The sequence below is a fragment of the Hylobates moloch genome, unplaced genomic scaffold (assembly GCF_009828535.3).
Source record: "Hylobates moloch isolate HMO894 unplaced genomic scaffold, HMol_V3 SCAFFOLD_11, whole genome shotgun sequence".
NCBI classification, from domain to species: domain Eukaryota; kingdom Metazoa; phylum Chordata; class Mammalia; order Primates; family Hylobatidae; genus Hylobates; species Hylobates moloch.
In genome coordinates, this window is record NW_026652286.1 from 93,847,580 (window position 1) to 93,863,502 (window position 15,923).

A 15,923-nucleotide genomic window follows, 5' to 3' on the forward strand; every position below is an offset into this window, starting at 1 on the left:
TATTGTCCTCTGATATGACAATGTGTACTCCTGTTCTGCCCCTGGGGATTGTCCCCTCAATGGGTGGGCACGAGAAAGAGCAGATGAGGTGTTTGTGGTGAAGCCCAGGCGAGTGCAGCCATCCCCGTCGCCATGGCAACCCCAGCTCGGTTGGGGAGGACCCGCTCCTCCGGCGCCCCCTCCCATTCACGCAGCGGACGTGACACGTGCGGCGGGGTCACGTGTTGTTGTTGGGCCGGGAAAGCTGCTTCCGGGTCAATGCAGGACACTGGGCTCCGGCGGCCAGAGAGAGCGACTAGGTGAAGCGGAGCCGGGCCGGGGCCGGCCGGGATCAGGCCCGAGGCTGAGCGGCGGCGACAGCGGTGGCCGGGAGGGGGGAGGAGAGGCGCAGCCGGAGGAGCCGCCGCAGCAGCTCCCCCGCCTCCCGGGCTGAGGGGTGAGTGGAGCCGGGCCCGCCGGCTCTGTCGGGCTCTCGAGGCCCGAGGCGCTCCCCTCCGGAGCCGAGGCGCAGAGGGTCGCTCCTGCAGGGTGCTGGGATAGGACACTCGGGGAAGGGCTGAGAGCCACACGGGGCCTGTCTCGAGCAGCTGTGGGGATGGGAGAACTGCCCTGGGGCTAGAGGGAGGATGGGGCCTACCTGGCCTGGGCTAGGGAGGAGCTGGGAGGGTCTTGGGCTGGGCTGGGCTGGGCTGGGGGGCTGGTCCCGGGTTGGAGGAGGGCTTGTTGGGGAGCCTGCCCGGGTTCCTGGGAGGATCCAGGCGTCTCACCTTGCCCCAGCGTGGGGGATGGGTAGATGCCTCCCAGCTGTTAGAAGAGGGAGACGTGTCTGGGACTGCTGGGGAAATAGGAAACTTGTCTCTGAACTACTGAATCCCAGAAAAGAGGACGTGTCCCCAGGGAGGTTTGCTGGGGGAAGGACGGGCATGTCTCGGCCCTTGGGACATTAGGCCTGCTCTTACCAGGGGCTGATAAAAGGATGTGGTAATTGAATAAGAGCTTTTTGGAGAAAAGATTTGCCCCATGGTTGGGAGACTGAGAACAAGGGTGTTGGACTGACAGGAGGGTGCCTTGTGCTGGGATCTTGGGGGAAGTAAGGATCTGTGTGGAGCTTCTCTGTTGAGTTCTAGGTCCTCTAGTAGGAAGACATTCTGGGAATTGGTGGAGAGTAGATTTAATAGTCTTTTCTTGGGACACAGTGATTCCAGAAGTTGTAGTTGAGGAAAGTTGGTTGGAAGTGTTGAACTGTATACAGTCAGTGGAGGAAGGAGGAGCTCTACTGTGAAGGTTGCTAGGCTACAAAGAGCTTGTAGACAACGCCTAGGGCTGTTGAGAGAAGTTGGCAATGCTTTCAAGTCCAAATACAGGCTGAGCTGGGGCTTGTCCCTTGTTCATGTCATGCTGCTATGGAGCTCTTAAATTAGTTTCCAGTAGTCTGTCTTGAGCAAAGAGTATGAATAGGTGCCGAGGACTAAGGAAAACATTCACCCTTTGGGTCCTGAGAAGCATTAGACCCAGATATCTAGGGTGGTAGCTTTCAAACTTAAAAAAAACAACAACAGCAACAAAATGCCCCACAGTAATAAGTATGCCTTACATTCAGATCTAGTACATACCTAGGTATGAAGGGAAACTTTCACAAAGCAGTATTTACCCTTATTATATATGATATGTTATGCTAATTTCTATTATATTCCACCCTCTTGCATTAAAAAAAAAATGCTGGCTGACATTTACTAAATTGATGATTTGTGGGTCACAACTTGCAGTTTGAAAAACACTGTTGCTGAAGCACATTTATTTGGTGTCAAGAGTGTCCTCATTCTGTAAACTTAGAAAGAGCAGGGATGATTCTAAGGAGATGGATTTTTTTTTTTTTTTTGGCCAGGGGAGAGGGAGGAGGGCAGCTAGGTGCAATTGATTGCTTCGGTTTAGATGTTTATACCACGTAGCATATTTGACCTGTGTTTTCTGAAGTACCATAATCTTGATCTTTAATATCTTAATGTTGCCTGATCATTTGATTGATGAAATTTTGTGTATGCGTGTGTGTTTTAATTTTCTCTATCCTTTGCTGTGTCTGAGAAATATGAGAGGCCTAGTTCCACTTAGTTGCTTTATCACCACAACATAGTTAAAGAAATTTTATTTTACTGTTCCAATGTTGTGAAGATACACTGATTTTCTTTTCTGCTATTTAAAAACATCCCAAATTCTTCTTACTGCAGTAATTATTATGATATATTTTTGGTACATCATGAAAAATACACGATAAAATATATACCAAAGCCATAGACATATATAAAAGCCTTACAGTCTACGGCTTTGGCATATAAACTTAATCATAAACCTAAGTATAACTTTGAATCAGTTAACATCTTAATTCCCCTTACAAAAATTTTAGGTGGGGTCCTTAGAAAAATAGTATTAATTCACAATAAACATTAATGACTGTTGTGAACAAAGTGAGAGTCCTTCATGTAATGTTAAATGTTATAATGTTAAAGTCCTTTGAAAAGTTGCTACATAGCCTATTGCTGCAGGACATTGAGTGTCAAAGGACGTTGTCTAATTTCAGTAGGTAGGCTGGGTATGTATTTAAGACCAGTTTAATAGCGTTTCTTTTTGTTGAGAATGAGTTCGTATTATTTGTAATATAGAATTCAAAGACACAGTCATCAGGACAGAAGTACGTAAGTCAAAACTTCATCAGTGGGGTCACATTCTTGATCAAATGCTTTATGAAAACATTCTATCATCTTTGAACTTTGTGTGTTATAAATCTTTCTTGCCTTTAATTATTTATTAGGTACTGATAGAGGGGTTATGCTGACATGTATCAGCCATCCTTTAAAAATGACCTCTTAATCAGGGAAATATTATTTCTTTTAAAATATTTAGCTTTAATAAATGTTTAAAGAAGATTTTCTTTTGTGGTAGGTGCCTGGAACATTAAGGAAGATTCTTATTTATTTCATTTTTCTGGGAATCATGTGTACTTGTCAATAAACAGTTATGGAGAAGTGACCCTGAGTGATTGTGTGTGCTTTTTAATAGTTTTTGTTTCTTCTCTGATCCTTAGACTCTTAAGCATGTCCACCTGTAGCGGGCTCTTTTCTCCTTCTAGTTTTTGCCTCCAAACTACTATGGTTTTGAAAATCAGATACTTATATTTGTTATATAATACTTTTTTTTTCTTTTCTTAGTGTGTGAACTGTGTGACATGTGTGTTGGCAACTTACAGGCCAATTTACTTAGTCCTGGGCTGTGTTTTAAGTAAGTGAACTCTTTATATATTTTGGGCCTGGTTAGCTGTATAAGAAGTAATATGAAACTGATAGTGATACAATTTAGGCTTAAAGGGTGAAGGAATTACTTGTTTGCGATTGTTGCCCTTCTCCTACACATGATTAGTTATTGAGATTTACCATTCCTCCCTTTTTCATGCTACCTGTTCTGACTTATTTCTTTGGAATTAGAATGGTAATAACCGGACTGTTCCCATTGTCTTTTGCTTGCATAGCTTCATGAGAGAACTCTTCCAAAGAATATTGCTATGATTATTTCATTTCCCTCCTCAAAAACCATTAGCTGCTTTCCAGTACGGCACTGAATAAAGCCCATAGTGTTCAGCTTGACATTTAGGGCCTTCTTTAGACTTTCTCTACTTTATTTCTGGCATCATCATTACACTCCTAAATGCAGTTCCTCTACCTGCCAAGGCCTCTGCTCATGTGCCTTCCTTTGTGTGTAAAATTATCCCTGAAAGTCTGCATATAAAATGTTCCCTTTCTTCATGAAATCCTACTCACTCTCATTTCATTTCAGATGACCCCTCTTCTTTGAAGTCTTTGTTGCTTATGTTGTCTGTGCTACTTTTGCTATTTTGCTTTGTATTATTTGTGCACCTTATTTTTATCCCTTTTAGATTATAAATGTGTAGTGAACAGGAGGCTCAAATATCCACGAATAACTAGGACATCTAGCACAGGGTCTAACAGAGCATAGTTCATAGACCAAGTAGATCAGAATTGACTGAAGGTGTGGTTAAAAATGCAGATCCGGCAAGGCATTGTGGCTCACACCTATAATCCCAGCACTTTGGGAGGCGAGGTAGGAGGATCGCTTGAATCCAGGAGTCAAAGCCAACCTGGGCAACATAGGGAGACCCATCTCTATTAAAAATTTAAAAATTAGCCAGGCATAGTTGTACATGCCTGTAGTCCCAGCTACTTGAGAGGCTGAGGCCAGAGGATCACTTGTGCCTCAGAGGTTGAGGCTTCAGTGAGCTGTGATTACACCATTGTACTCCAGCCTGGGCAAGAAGAATGAGGCACTGTTTAAAAAAAAAAAAAATAAATAAAATAAAGCAGATCCCTGAATTCTAACCTAGACTTACTGAATCAGAATCTCTGGTGGAATCTAGGAATCTGCATTTTATCAAGCTGCCCGGATGATTCTTCCATACAGTAAAAGTTAAAAGTCACTGATCTAGCATGATGCTTTAAATTACAGTAGGTACTCAAATAATTTTTCAGCAAGTGATGTTAATAAACTGAGCAATATCATAATTCAGCAAACTGGTTTAATTTTAGGGCCTTGAAGTCAGCCTAGATTTGAGTCCTGGCTCTGTCACTAGCTCTGGGCCCATAACTTCTACTTCAGTTTTCTGATCTGCAAAATGGGATAATAGTAACCCTTATAAAAGTGTTGTGATAATTAAGTGAGATAATACATATAAAACAACACAGTACACAACACATAATAAACTTATAATAGATTTTATCTGCTGTCATGATAATGCCTACCACAACAGTGGTCACCACGGTAATAATAAAGCATCATGAAGCAAGGTTCCAAATCAGTCATTGTTAATAAACAAATTGTTCATATGGTTTTAAGAACTAAGGCTTAAAATATTTTCCATTTTACATTAACAGATTGTGGTCCTGTGTGGTGTTTAAAGTCATAAAGGTGTTTTGCCTTCTTTAGAAGAATTGGTATCAATTAGCATGTTAAGATTTTTCCCCTTCATCTCCCTACTGATGGAAGAATAAAGTGCAAACTTTTGAATGGTGGACCTTAGTCCCTTACCATCTGGCCCTACCAATTCTTTATTTTCTAGCCGTCCTCCCACATATACTCTATTACCAGCTACACTACATTTCTCACTTCATTTTGCATTTCTCACTCATTTGTGTTTGTGCACATGCTTTCCCCTTCTTTTCATCTGGTACATTTCTGCTGCTATCTTGTAAAACTCAGTTTTACATGTGACGGGCCTCCTTAGTGAAGATAGTCACTCCCTCAGTGTTCTCAAAGTCCCTCGTCCATACTTCTTATATATTACCTTTGTGTACATTTGTCTTTTTGGAGGGAAAACGATTTAATCCTGGCATGTATTCCCATCTCTGCCAAAAGGGGAAGATGTTTGTTTATTTGACTCATATCAGCTCCTCCATTTGTCTGGACGTCTCAGCTTTCACCATAATAACTAGTTTATTCACCACCTACTCCATGCCAGGTACTTAACTAGATGCTTCAAAAACTTTATTTCATGTAATCTTTACAATAACTGTGAAATAGCTATTAATAGCTTCATTTTACAAGTGACGAAGCAGGCATAGAGATAGGTAAGTAACTTGTTCAGATTACACAGTAGAGTCATAAGTGAACTCAGAACTGAAGAGCATGCTTTTAATCACAGTGCTCTTCTAAAAATGAAATTTAAACAGGTAGCCCATTTCCCAAACTCAGGATCTTAAAACTGTGAAACTTTGATTAATCACTAATCATTCTTAGGAATGTGATCCATAACAAGTACTATTGTGAGAAGTTATTTAAAACTGTTCTTGGAATAATGCGTTTCCAGTGATTTTCAAAATTTTTCTTTCTTCTCATTCTGCCATTGGTGAGCTTCATTTTCATTTCACTATCAGAAGGTGTTGCTTCATGTCTATTGATAATAAAATTCACTTTTCCATTTATCCAATGAATATTTTTAAGTCATATGCCAGGCACTGCTCTGTACAAAACTGAACTGGACTGACAAATCCCTGCTTGTGTGGGACCTGTTTTCTGCTGGAGAACAAACACTAAACTAACGGATTATGATAAGTGCTATAAAGAATGACAGAGGGTCAAGTGACCATGAGCGATGGTGGCAGTAGTGCTGTTTTTGATGGGGTGGTCAGAAGCAGCCTCTTTGAGAGGGTGACATTTGTGATTAAATTTGAGACGTAAACACTGAGATGAAGCAGCTCTGCCAAGAGACAGGAAAAGGGCAATCCTGCAAATGCAAAGGCCATAGGGGGAAATCAGCTTGGCAAGTCTGAGAAATAGAAAGCCACGGAGGCTGAATGGTGGGCTAGGAAAGGAGTGGGAGGAAATGAGGTTAGAGATGTAAGCAGCAGTCAGATTAAATGAATCCTTGGCGACTGTGATGAAGAGATTGGGTTTTATTCTGCGTGTGAGGGGGAGCCATTGGAGAGTGTAAAGGACATGATTTGACTTAAATTTTGAAGAGATCACTTGGCTGCTTTGTGGAGAATGAATTGTACAAGAGTCAAGAGTGACCAGGGCGGAGGCTAATGCAGAGGTCCTGGTGAGAAGTTGATGATGGCTTGAACAAGAATAAAGTAATAGAGATGGACAAAATTGGGCAAAATTGGGATATTTTGGATGTGGTATTCATAGGTCTTGCTGATTAGTTACATGGGGGTATGAGAAGAAAGGTCAAATGTAACTTCCAAGATGGGAATGAGTGGAAGAGGAGCAGATTTAGAGAGGGAATTCAGAGTTCTGTTTCTGCCTTCCTGATCATACTATCCACTAAGGATACCACTATTCTGATTTTTGTGTTTTTTCTCTGCCTTTTCTTTACAGTTTTTGCCACATATGTATGTGACCTTAAATGATAAGATGGCTAATTTCCATGTTTTAAAATTTTGTATAAAGGGAATTATACTGTATATATTCTTGTGATTTTTTTTACCCATTCAGCATTGTTTTTTTTTTTCTGCCCTGTGTGAACAAATCAACATTGTTTTTCAAAAGCCATTCATGTTGATGAGGAAGTAGGCATAATGAACTGCCGATTGTTAATTTCCATTGCTGTGTAACATTTTATTTTATGAATATATTGTAATTTATCCCATTGCCTGTTCTTAGATGTAAGGGCTTCTCCACACTGCATTCCCCCCACCGCAATCCTCCCACGATTTTTGCAGTTTTAAGCAATGCTGTTGTTATGGACATTCTTTTACTTGTTTCCTGGTGCACACTACAAGTTCCTGTAGAGTTTATACTGAGAAGTGGAATTGCTAGATCATAGAGTATGTGCATCTTCAGCTTTACTAGACAGTAATAAATTGTTTTCCAAGGTGTTTGTACCAGTTGAGACTCCCGCTGGCCACATTGCCAGTTTCTGTTCTTCTGCATTTTCTCCAATACTTGGTATTGTCAGAGTTTTTAAGTTTTGCTGATTTGCATAAAATTGTATCTCATTGAGATTTTAATTTTTGTCTCTGAAAATTATTGAACATGAGCATTTTTTACATATGTTAAAAACATTTTTAATTTTATCTTTTATTAAGTACTTGTTTATGTCTTTTGTCCATTTTCCTATTAGGTTGTCTTCCTTCTTCTTACTGTTTTTAAGAATTCTCTGTATTAGTTACATGTGTTGCAAGTATCTTTTTTCCAGTTTCTGGCTTGTCTTTTCATGTTTTTAATGTCTTTTGGTGATCAAAAGTTTCTCTTTTCTTTTTCTTTTTCTTTTTTTTTTTGAGACAGGGTCTTGCTCTGTCGCCAGTCTTGAGTACAGTGGTGTGATCTCTGCTCACTGCAACCTTCACCTCCTGGGCCCAAGTGATCCTCACACTTCAACCTCCCAAGTGTCTGGAACTACAGGCACATGCCAACATGTCCAACTGATTTTTTTGTAGAGATGGGGTCTTGCTATGTTGCCCAGGCTGGTCCTGAACTCCTGGGCTCAAGCGATCCTCCTGCCTTGGCCTCCCAAAGTCCTGGAATTACAGATGTAAGCTACCATGCCTGGCCGAGTTTTCATTTGACTGCTCAACTTTTTTTTTTTTTGGATTTAAAAAATGTTTTCTTTATGAAATATTTCCCTAAATCAAGATCATAAAGTTCTTTTCCTATTAGAAGAAATAACATTTTTTTCTCAAGGAGATAAAGTTTGCTTTCATATTTTATGTGGAGGTGAATTTTTTGGTAAGGATTCAATTTCATCTTTTCCCAGATTGTTATTCACTGTCCTAGCACCAATTATTGAATAGCTTAATGTTTTTCTAGTGATCTCTATGCTACTTCCCTGCCATGTTTACATGGGCATGTTTCTGGGCTCTGTTTTCTGTTTCATTGATCTATTTTTCTTCCTCAGGGTTATTCAACAGAATACCGTTGATTCTTGTTATTTACAGTACTTTTATGTAAAGTTGCCATGAACAGTGAATTAGTGAATATGGAAATTGTTACTCCTAGGGGAAATATAGGGTTAGGTTCCTGCGAGCTTCTGATCATAACATTTTTGTCAAGTGATCAATAGATAATTTTGTTTTATGTTAGTTTCTGTTTAAAGACATTTAATATGTATCATTGATTCATTAACATTGAATTCACTGCAAACAGCCCCAAATTCATGCCTGAATAAAGTGAGCTAATTGTGTATTTTCTCCATAAGGCATATTGCAGCTTCCTCGTGCTTTAGAAACACTAGATGGCATTTCAACACTACCCTTGGGGACCACTTAAATAGTGAAGTCACCAACAAAAAGCACAAAAATATGAAAAGCATGGCACTAGATAGATCATGGAAAGGACACTTGTTTATCTTATGAGAGCTGAAACAAGAAGGCATAGTGCCACCTTGTTCTACCTCAGCAGGGAACATACCCGTTGAACAACTCAAATTTTGTGTCACTTTGTGCTTGTCTCTGCAAATGACCATGAAAATGCTGCAAGTATTGATTTTGTGGTAACAAGTACTTTTGGCAAGTAGGGAAATTTGCAGATAGGGAATTTGTGAAGAATGAGACTCAACCTATGAAATACTGGGAGAGAGGTAGTTTTTTAGGAAACTTAGCATTAGCACTTTCCCCTCTCTGTCATATTTACACATATCTTTATAGCATTTTATTTTAAGAGAATAATGCTATGAATCTTTCTAATACTAAGTCTTCTGATAGATGCCATTATGTCAATAAAGAGACTTCTTTTTTGGGAATACCTTTATTATATTTATAATCATGTTATTATTTTGTTCATAGGTAAATTAAAGGAAATAATTTTAGGAAAGAATTGCAACTCTTAAAATGTTGAAAACAAATCTAAACTATTAAACTTTTATTATATGAGAATCATGTGAGGATCATATTTTCTCATAGGCATTATTAATAAGGCATAAGTTTTGTAAAGGCAAGTACCATTTGGAGGTTGAAATTTAAATATTGGCTCTATTAGTCCCTCATTAGTGGTGATTTTCGTCATGAACATTGATAAAGGATTCCAAGAAAAAGATAAATGAAGATTGTATACATCGTAAATCAGATCTCCCACTAAATGTATTTATTGAGACTTTGCTGTTTTATCCCTCATGATTTAAGATCCTCAAGTGAATTATTTGCATTAATTTGATAAGTGCTGAGAGTAGGAATCAGAAATGGTAGACCTCACCTATATTCCTCTTTTTTATATAGCATACACTATGTTCCTGTATTTTTCAAAAATGTTTATTTTGTAGTAAAATGTACATAACATAAAATTTATCATTTTAACCGTTTTATAGTTTAGTGGCGTTAAGTACATTCACATTGTTATGCAACCATCACCATCAGTCAGCTTCAGAATTTCTTCTTTTTCCAAACTGAAGCTTTGTACCTATTAATTAATAACTCCCCACTCCCCGTGCCCTCTGGCTTCTGACAATCACCATTCTACAGTGTCAATGAACTTACCACTCTAGTTACCCCATGTAAGTGGAATCATACACCATTTGTTCTTTTGTGTCTAGCTTATTTCATTTAGCATCATGTCTTCAAGGTTCATATATGTTGTAGCATGTGTCAAATTTTTTTAAGGCTGATAGTATTCCATTGTATGTATCTGTCACATTCTGTTTATCCATTTGTCTGCCTTTTGACTAGTCTAAATAATACTGCTGTGAACATTGGTGTACAAATAGGTTTTGACTCCTGCTTTCGATTCTTGGGTAGATATCCAGAAGGGGAATTGCTGGGTCATATAGTAATTCTATGCTTAAGTTTTTGAGGAACAATCATATTTTCCACACCAGTTGTACCATTTGCATTCCTACCAGCAGTGCACATATATTAATCTTGAGTTACTGAGCAGCACCTATTGTTCTGAAGTATGGCATAAATTATTAACTCTTGCATATGTGTTGTACAGTAGGAGTACAAAAATCATATATTCACTATTAAATCTTTTGTGGTTGTGTTTTTTGCTGAATAACTTGTAGTGGCAAATATTTCTGACTGCGACATGATGGCACCTCTTTTGGAATCTCCGTGGAGTAGATACAATTATGTATACTAGCCATAGCTATGAGGAATTTTTGTTTCTAAAGTACTTTGATTTCAGAGTTTATTAATAAATCTACTTTTCATATTACATAAAATATATTTGGTATGCACAATCAGAAGTGATTAGAAAACCTATTGATTAGCACATTTATGGGGTGTCAATTATATGCAAGGTTCTAGTATATGGTAGATACAAAGAAGCATTAGGATATGGTTATTACTCTCAAGAGCTATACAGTTTGAAGACACAAGACAAACATGAAAGTTACATTGCTACACATGAAAAATAAGGGTATATTATTTAAAATGAAAAGATGACATGCCAGTATGTGATTAATCGCCCACTGAGTATTTCAGGCAGGATTAACATGAGCTTAGCTCAAAGGAAGCATCACTATAGGGAGAGGTATCTGAAAATGCTTCATCTCTAAAGTATATATTGAGTAGTGTGTTGAAGGATGCATAAAATTCAGATAGGTGGAGAGGTAAGGGCAAGCTTTTCCAATTAAGGAGGAATAGCATAAATGTCAGACATTTTTACTGTGCCAAATCATTAATTGGCATTAATTTAGCATAGTCCTTGGACCTAAAAGTTAGATTATTTAACAAAAATTGCAAGTTAGTCCTCCAGCTGTACATTCCGTTCATGCTACTATGTTCACTAAGTGGTGATGGTAGTAGTAATAGGGGAAGCAGGAGAAGTAATAGTAAACTAATATTTATTAAGTGCTTTCTATGTGCCAGGTACTGTGCTAACCACCCTTTACCAATATTATCTCCATTCATTCTTCAGTAACCCTATGAGCTAGGAGTTATGGGCTACTACCCCTTCCTGTGAATGAAGAAGGGTAGACTTAAGAGAACTTAAGAAACTTGCCCACAGTCGCACAGAGTAGTGGAATCAGTCAGGATTTACACACCCAGGGAGTTTAGTTTTAGAACCAGTACTTATTACCATTGGGCAGTATTGCCGTAGCACTAAATGTAGGAGGGGCTAGTGGAAAAAAAAAAAAGTGGATTTTTTTTTTTTTTTTTAATGACCTGCAAACTTTTGCAACCTTTATGCGTGATTGATGTTTCAACATTCTGGCAATCCCTGGTTATTAGCCAGGGTGGTTTGTAAACTGCTCTGGAAGGCTGTAGAGTGATGAACTAGTGGTCTGTTCCTAATGAGGCTTTTCCTTAACATGATGGCTTCTGTAGCTGCTCAAGAGCACAGATAATGGGGGTAATCTGTTCTGTAAACAGCTAAGTAATGACCTTAAACTTGTGTGTTCACAGCGGAAAGAAAACATGCATATATAATTTTCTTCTGATGAAACCTCATGTATTCAAGAAAAAGAATCTTGCTTTTTGGAAGGATGGAAAAGTTGGGAATAATTTTTTCCCCTTTGATGATTAGACCAGTCGGTACTGTTGCTTAGTTTTTCGGTTCAGTTACTTTGATGTGGTTACAAGAGGAATTTTGGCTGTAATGGATTTCATACATTTTTGTAAGTTATGTTTCCGTGTGTTGTGTGTGATGTTGTGTACTGTTGACATGAACTACTCCTTTTTTGGTAAAGATGGAATGGCTTAACAGATTAGAGCTACAGAAAGTATGACTTAGCATGCTGGTAAGGCCACAAAAACCCAAGCAAGTTCCCCCAGTTTTGTATCCTGTAAATAGAGATAAGTTAGTTTTTCTGTTTCAGAGAGTGGTTATGGAAAATTACTAGGCTTTAAAATGATTGTTAATCTCAGTGTGGGGACATTTGGTTTGGGGACATCAGTTCAAGAGTAAATGTATCTGATCCTGTTTTGAATAAGTGCAACTTTAAAGCCTTGGAATTTTACCAGATCGAATCTGGGCCAAATAGAAAGGTAGGAGTAGATGTAAATTTGTTTGTAAAGGAGCTGGGGATGTGTGTCGTGGGGCAGGGTGAGGGTGGAGGGATGGGCAGGGTGGAAGTCTCCTTAGAAGCCTTTGGAGTAAAAGTCAGTGAATGTTAAACCTTTTTGGTTGTTTTTGTTGCTGAAAGTATATGCAAAGTGTTTTTGTCTTATATTTCAGAATGTCTAATTTAATAGGGATATAGACAGTTGGTTTAAACCAACATTTTTGGACGAGGAGAGGCTATGGAAATGAAGAAAGAAGTGTTTAGAAATATCACACAAACAGGTACTTCAGTCTAAATAGTAGTATTGTCTTAATTTTTTCCCCTCATATTTCTCATCAAAATTATGACATTCTGGGGCTAGTGTATTTGGATCAGAAATTTCAAGGGCTGTGTTTATGTATGGTGGACTACAAGCATGAGAGTTCAGTCATAGTTGCTAATGTGCAGTTATTGATGAAAAAAGTTTGTGTCTTTGTTCAACATCTAAAGTGCCTTATACGCAATATAGTTCTTTAGTAGAAAATATAGACAGCTCTGAGGCGGTACTTCTCGCTGATAACATAGTCACAGTTTTAGATATATTTGTCACTAATACAATGAAATAAAGAATTTTTGATAGGTATTTTAATGTTTGTAGTGCTTTTAAGGAGAAGTATAGTACTGTGATACAAGAAGAGGGTGGTAGTGGCTGATTGATAGCATAATTAAAGGAATGATCAGGAGTCCAAATTCACATTTCATCTGGCACTGTTGGATTTTTAAAAAACCTCTTACCAAGAAAGGTTGATGTGCCACATTACTACACTTGCATATAGTATAGTATTACAGTTGAGCAGGCGACTTTGAGACATAGGGTGGTTCTTAGTAGGGTGTGAAATCGTGGTGGCATGGTGTGTTATGATAAGGGATTTATCAGCTACACTTATTTTGCTTTTAGAATGCTAAGAGTTAAGTTAGTGAATTGGCTAACTATAATTCTACAAAATAGTGCTAAAAGTTTATTAGAATTAGTTTATTTTCCTTTTCATCCAAAGAGAGCATCCACTTAGCTATATTACATAATGCTCAAGAGTAGTAACTGAGATAGAATCACAGGTATAGATACTTCAGGATAAATGAAATTGGAAGTGCCATACAGAATGAGACCATCCAGCCTAATTACGCTGACTTGGTCAATGTCCCGGAAGTGTTTATATGGGAGAGATAGATGTCATTCATGACTTTAGCTCCAAAAACTTACTAATGGGATACTTTATAAACCTTAAAAATGATTAGGCGGGGGGATCACGAGGTCAGGAGATCGAGACCACGATGAAACCCCGTCTCTGCTAAAAATACAAAAAATTAGCCGGGCGTGGTGGCGGGCGCCTGTAGTCCTAGCTACTCGGAGAGGGTGAGGCAGGAGAATGGCGTGAACCCGGGAGGTGGAGCTTGCAGTGAGCCGAGATTGCGCCACTGCACTCCAGCCTGGGCGACAGAGCGAGACTCCGTCTCAAAAAAAAAAAAAAAAAAAATGATTAGGTAGATATGCACTTCTTGACATGGAAAATTTTTCATGGACTATTTAGCAAAAAGGCAGGTTATAAAACTATATATCTAATCTTTGTGTAAAAAATATATATCTACATAGCATGGAAAAAATGATCTGGAAGGATACACACCATGAGGTGCATCCTCAGGCTTCATGTGCTTGCGAAATCTAAACCAAAGTCTCCTTGTGTGGATGTGGCTCTATGAAAAGCTTTTGATAATACTTATTTACATTATTAGCTTAGCTAATAAAAAGGGAAACTACATGGTGGGGTTACTGGTTTTGCCATTGTTGTTATTTATTTATTTTCAATTGGAAATTGTAAAAAATTCAGAATGAATTTTTTTTTTTTTTTAGATGGAGTCTCGCTCTGTCACCCAGGCTGGAGTGCAGTGGCACAATCTTGACTTACTGCAACCTCTGCCTCCCGAGTTCAAGCGATTCTCCTGCCTCAGCCTCCCAAGTAGCTGGGACTATAGGCACATGCCACCATGCGCGGCTAATTTTTGTATTTTTAATAGAGATGGAAACCATTTCGCCATGTTGGCTAGGCTGGTCTTGAACTCCTGATCTCAGGTGATCCACCTGCCTCAGCCTCCCAAAGTTCTGGGATTACAGGCGTGAGCCACCGCTCCCAGCTGAACATTGTATTTTTTAAAAGCAAATATTTAGAATAAAGCTCGTTAGTAGATCTTTATTCGTTGATTTATTTCATCTTTCTTGGAGGGAAAAATATATAACATATACATATGCTTTTCCAGAATAAATCAGTCTTTTGGGAGATACTCTTATGCTGCAGATCAGAAAGACCGCTTTAGAAAACTAAACAAAAATTCCAGCTACCTAAAATGTCTAAGAATCTGGCAAAGTTTGGATACCGTGGATAATTGTTCAAAAGAAGAAAGCTTTTTGGAGATGAGGTTAGAAGAAGAGTTCACAAAGTGAAAATTTAATGGGCTTAAAAAACAAAAACAAAAACAAAACTTGCGAAACTTGAGAAAGGTAGCAATCTTGAGAGGTTCTTTGAAGATAGCTAGGAGATTTTCCTCCTATGGCTTTGTTTTCTTAGTTTTTGCTGATCTCCCCCAACCCCCTGCAATACCTTTCTCTTTTGTCTTTTTTCAAAAAAACAAACAAACAAAAAAGAACAACTCTTTCTTAACTCTTTTTTTTCCACCAGCTGTCCCACCTCATCCACTTTCATTTAAGCCTCTCAAAGGTAAGATTGCTACTCTTTTCTCGGCTTATTTACTTAACTCCCTATTCTATGGATTCTATTACCTTAACTATACTGGAAGTGCTTCTTCTAAGGTAAACAAACTCTTAGTTGCCTAGTCCTTTACTGATTTTTAAATTCTCATTTTTGACCTCTCTGTATTCTGCATAAAGATCAATAACCCTCATCCGTGCACTCTAGTCACTGTAATCTCTCAGAATTTTTCTTAGTTTTATCTTTGCAGGATAAAGTCTAGCCCAAGAAAGGTCAGTCATGACCTTACTGACCACTGTCACCTCCACAGTTGAATCTCCTGCTTTTCCCCACCTGTCAACACACATATTTTATGTTGTAGCAGTACAGGTGATAACCCTTGTTTCTGGTCTCTTGTGTTTGTTCATGTGCTATTGTGTCCTGTGCCTGGAATGCCATTCCCCACCTTGTCAGCTAATCTTTATCTTTCAGAATGGCTCAGGATTCACCTACTTCCTTGATCACACTTCTGAAAGTTAATCACTTCTTATGTTTAATTCACTATTTCTTGTCTGGCTTATTTTAGATATGTGTTATCTCATGTATTTCCTTCTATAGTGTGGATGCCCTGAGGGCAGTGTTTGGATTTTATTCTTTCTCGCTTTCTTTAGTGCTTAGCATAGTGTTTGGCATAGATTTAACATCTGGTACGTGCTTGTTGAACTGAACTAAATGAAACTACGCTCTATGAAGGCACATAT

General features: G+C 38.6%; 1 protein-coding gene across 6 annotated transcripts in view; it reads left to right on the forward strand.

Moving 5' to 3' along the window:
- Window positions 1-227: 227 nt before the first annotated feature.
- LOC116477078 (tubulin-specific chaperone cofactor E-like protein) overlaps window positions 228-15,923 on the forward strand; it is a 171,086-nt gene continuing 155,390 nt past the window's right edge. Inside the window, exons 1-3 of one of the 6 annotated variants that reach the window (XM_058446324.1) lie at window positions 244-436; window positions 12,616-12,723; window positions 15,154-15,192. The gene's annotated coding sequence lies outside the window, so the exon portion shown is untranslated. Of the gene's footprint in view, window positions 437-723; window positions 902-11,859; window positions 12,056-12,615; window positions 12,724-15,153; window positions 15,193-15,923 lie in introns of those variants that run through there. The other 5 variants (XM_032167736.2, XM_032167732.3, XM_058446325.1 and 2 more) reach the window with 5 other exon arrangements.